Source organism: Bison bison, unplaced genomic scaffold (genome assembly GCF_000754665.1).
Source record: "Bison bison bison isolate TAMUID 2011002044 unplaced genomic scaffold, Bison_UMD1.0 scf7180017864519, whole genome shotgun sequence".
NCBI lineage: Eukaryota > Metazoa > Chordata > Mammalia > Artiodactyla > Bovidae > Bison > Bison bison.
The window spans coordinates 5,692,081-5,696,556 of record NW_011495072.1 but is presented as its reverse complement, the minus strand read 5'-3'; the positions used below and the strand labels follow the sequence as shown (position 1 = coordinate 5,696,556).

Here is a 4,476-nt window from a genome sequence, read left to right as displayed (position 1 = left end):
GACTTGATGAACGTGAGTCTGAGTGAACTCCGGGAGTTGGTGATGGACAGGGAGGCCTGGCGTGCTGCGATTCATGGGGTCGCAAAGAGTCAGACACGACTGAGCGACTGATCTGATCTGACCATGCTGTTTCGATGATAGTAGCTCTGTCGTATAGTCTGATGTCAGGAAGGATTATTCCTCCCGCTCCATTCTTCTTTCTCAAGATTGCTTTGGCTATTTGGGTTCTTTTGTGTTTCCATACAAATTGGCTTCCCTGGTGGCTCAGGTGGTAAAGAATTTGCTTGCAATGCAGGAGACCTGGGTTCAATCCCTGGGTTGGGAAGATCTCCTGGAGAAGGAGATGAGAACCCACTCCATTATTTTGCTTAGAGATTTCCATGGACAGAGGAGCCTGGTGGGCTATAGTCCATGGGATTTCAAAGAGTTGGATGTGACTGAACGACTAACACACACACACACACACACACACATATGAACTGTGAAATTTTTTGTTCTAGTTCTGTGAAAAATGCCATTGGTAATTTGATAGAGATTGCATTGACTCTGTAGACTGCTTTGGATAGTATAGTTATTTTCACAATATTGGTTCTTTAAATCCAGGAACATGATATATCTCTCCATTAGTTTGTGTGGTCTTTGATTTCTTTCGACAGTGATTTATAATTCTACATACAGGTCCTTTGTCTCCTTAAATAGGTTTATTCCTAGGTATTTCACTCTTTTTGTTGCAGTGGTGAGTGGGATTGATTCCTTAATTTCTCTGTTGATTTTAAATTGTTAGTGTATAGGAATGCAAGAGATTTCTGTGTATTGATTTTGTATCCTGAGACTTTACTAAATTCATTGATTAGCTTTAGTAATTTTCTGGTGATATCTTTAGGGTTTTCTATGTATAGTAACATGTTTTCTGCAAACAGTGAGTGTTTTACTTCTTTTTTTCAGTTGGGATTCGTTTTATTTCTTTTTCTTCTCTGATTTCCATTGCTAGGACTTCCAAAATTATATTTAATTATAGTGGCGAGGGTGGGCACCCTTGTTTTATTCCTAATCTTAGAGAAAATGTTTTCAGTTTTTCACCTTTGGAAATAATGTTTGCTGTGAATTTCTCACTTTTTTCCTTGATAAGTCTGTCAATTTTATTTGTCTTCTCAAAGAACCAGCTTTTAGTTTTATTGATTTCTGCTACTGTTTTCTTCACTTCTTTTACTTTTATTTTTGCTCTGATCTTTATGATTTCTTTCCTTCTACTAACTTTGTGGTTTTGTTCTTTCTCTGGCTGCTTTAGGTGTAAGGTTAGGTTGTTTATTTAATGTTTTACTCATTTCTTGGGGTAGGCTTCTATAACTTCCCTCTTGGAACTGCTTTTGCTGCTTCTCAAAAGTTTTGGTTTGTTGTGTTTTAATTTCATTTGTTTCTAGATATTGACTTCCTCTTTGATTTCTTCAGTGACCTTTTGGTTATTTAGAAGCATATTGTTTAGCCTCCACATATGTGTTTTTTTACATTTTTTCCCTTTAATATGTATTCTCATAGCCTTGTGGTCAGAAAAGATGCCAGATACAATTTCATTTTTCTTAATTTTACTGAGACTTGATTTGTGACACATGATGTGATCTATCCTGGATAATGTTCTATGTGCACTCGAGAAGAAGGTGTATTCTGCTGCATTTGGATAGAATGTCCTGTAGATATGAGTTAGGCCCATATATATACAGATGACACCACCCTTATGGTAGAAAGGGAAGAGGAACTAAAGAGCCTCTTGATGAAAGTGAAAGAAGAGAGAAAAAAGCTGGCTTGAAATTCAACATTCAGAAAACTAAGATCATGACATTCAGTCCCATCACTTCATGGCAAATAGATGGGGAAACAATAGAAACAGTGAGAAACTTTACTTTCTTCGGCTCCTAAATTACTGCAGATGGTGATTGCAGCCATGGAATTAAAAGACACTTACTTCTTGGAAGAAAAGTTATGACCAAACTAGACAGCATATTAAAAAGTAGAGATATTACTTTGCCAATAAAGGTCCATCTAGTCAAAAATATGGTTTTTCCAGTAGTCATGTATGGATATGAGAGATGGACTATAAAGAAATCTGAGTGCTGAAGAATTGATGCTTTTGAACTGTGGTGTTCGAGAAAACTCTTGAGAGTCCCTTGGACTGCAGGGAGATCCAACCAGTCCATTCTAAAGGATATTAGCCCTGGGTGTTCTTTGGAAGAAATGATGCTAAAGCTGAAACTCGAGTACTTTGGCCACCTCATGCAAAGAGTTGAGTCATTGGAAAAGACTCTGATGCAGGGAAAGACTGAAGGTGGGAGGAGAAGCGTATGACAGTGGATGAGATTGTTGGATGGCATCACCGACTTGATCAACATGAGTTTGAGCAAGCTCTGGGAGTTTGTAATGGACAGGGAAGCCTGGTGTGCTGCAGTTCATTGGGTTTCAAAGAGTCAGACACGATTGAGTGGCTGAACTGAACTAAACTGAGTCTATTGTGTCATTTTAGGGTTGTGTTTCCTTATTAATTTTTTTTTGATGATTTGTCCATTGGTGTAAGTGGGGTTTTAAAGTCCACTACGATTATTGTGTTACTGTTGATTTTCCCTTTTATGTCTGTTAGTGTTTGCCTTGTGTATTGAGATGTTACTATCAGTTCGGTTCAGTCACTCAGTCGTGTCTGACTCTTTGTGACCCCATGAACCACAGCATGCCAAGCCTCCCTGTCCATCACCAACTCCCGGAATCCACCCAAGCCCATGTCCATTGAGTCGGTGATGCCATCCAACCATCTCATCCTCTGTCGTCCCCTTCTCCTCCTGCCCTCAATCTTTCCCAGCATCAGGGTCTTTCCCTGAGAGTGTACTGGAGGATTTGATTCTGTGCTAGTGAGGACTGGGTGTGTAGGTTGAGCAGCTGTTTGGATTACAGGGACCCTGGCAATGCCAAGTATGCAGGGAAATCTGGTTACTACAAGCACAGGAGATATGACACTATTAGGGATTTTTCTAACCTATGGTATCTCTGCCCCAGTGGGGATCAAGCATGGAGATGGCACAGCTACTTGGATTGCAGGGACCCTGGCGGTGCCAGGTGTGCAGGGAAGATGGTGACTATGGGCAGAGGAGATACAGCATTTTAGGATTTGTTTCTAGTCTCTGGCTGCTTTGCCTCCAGTAAGGATCAAACTTGGAGGTGGCACAGTTGCTTGGATCGTGGGGACCTTCATGATGTTATGTGTCTAGGGATGCCAGTGGCCAAGGTGCAGGAGATATAGTACTATTATTAACAGAATCTTTTTCTAGCCTTTGGCAGCTGGACTTTCAAAGGGCCTCCCTGGCTGGTCCTTGTCTATTGTTTGACATATCAGGCACTCAAAGGGCCACCCTCTCTGGGCTCTTTCTCTATTGGTCAGCTGCTGGCACTTGCGTGTGGGGAGAGGGGCTACAGTGATGGCTCCACCCTCTGCTCCTAACTCAGCAGTAGTGCCCTGCTTCCTGGTTTTGCTCCAAAGGTATTCCACACTCTGATCTACTCCCTCCTGTCCCTTTGGGCCGTCTCCCCACAGTCAACAGCAGTCCTCACCCTGGGATTGCTCTCTAATCACTGTGCTCCAGCTCCCAGCCACCATACATTCCGGTGGGCTTGCATTCCTGTCTGGGCTATGTAAGGCTGTGGCATGGATTGTCTGTGTGGTTCTTACTCCATTCAGACTGTCACAGATCAGCCGCTTCACTCTCCAACAGCCTCAATTGCCCCTGTGTGAGGTCCTCACCCCTGCTTCAGCTCCCCTACTCCGTGGGTGCAGGTCCAGTCCTGCTCACTCTCCTCCTCTTTTTCCCTTTTCTTCCTTCATCCTGTTGATTTTTGCATGATTCCAGTGGTCAGGGACTCCTGCCAGTTTCAGCTGGTGCTTTGCAAGGTCTTCTGCATCTGAAGAGGTATTCCTGATGTATCTTTGAAGAGAGATGCATTCTACATTTGACTACTCCTTTGCCACTTGTCTTTCTGTCTGTATGAGTCTTGGCTAACAAACACATGAAAAGATGCTCAACATCACTCATTATAAGAGAAATGCAAATCAAGACCACTATGAGGTACCATTTCACACCAGTCAGAATGGCTGCGATCCAAAAGTCTACAAATAATAAATGTTGGAGAGGGTGTGGAGGAAAGGGAACCCTCTTACACTGTTGGTGGGAATGCAAACTAGTACAGCCACTATGGAGAACAGTGTGGAGATTCCTTAAAAAACTGGAAGTAGAACTGCCTTATGATCCAGCAATCCCACTGCTGGGCATACACACTGAGGAAACCAGAAGGGAAAGAGACACGTGTACCCCAATGTTCATCGCAGCACTGTTTATAATAGCCAGGACATGGAAGCAACTTAGATGTCCATCAGCAGATGAATGGATAAGAAAGCTCTGGTACATATACACAATGGAGTATTACTCAGCCATTAAAAAG

At 42.4% G+C, this 4,476-nt stretch overlaps 1 protein-coding gene across 2 annotated transcripts in view; it reads left to right on the top strand.

Moving 5' to 3' along the window:
• SYCP1 (synaptonemal complex protein 1) overlaps positions 1-4,476 on the top strand; it is a 147,263-nt gene that overhangs the window by 71,410 nt on the left and 71,377 nt on the right. The gene's annotated exons all lie outside the window — the stretch shown is intronic.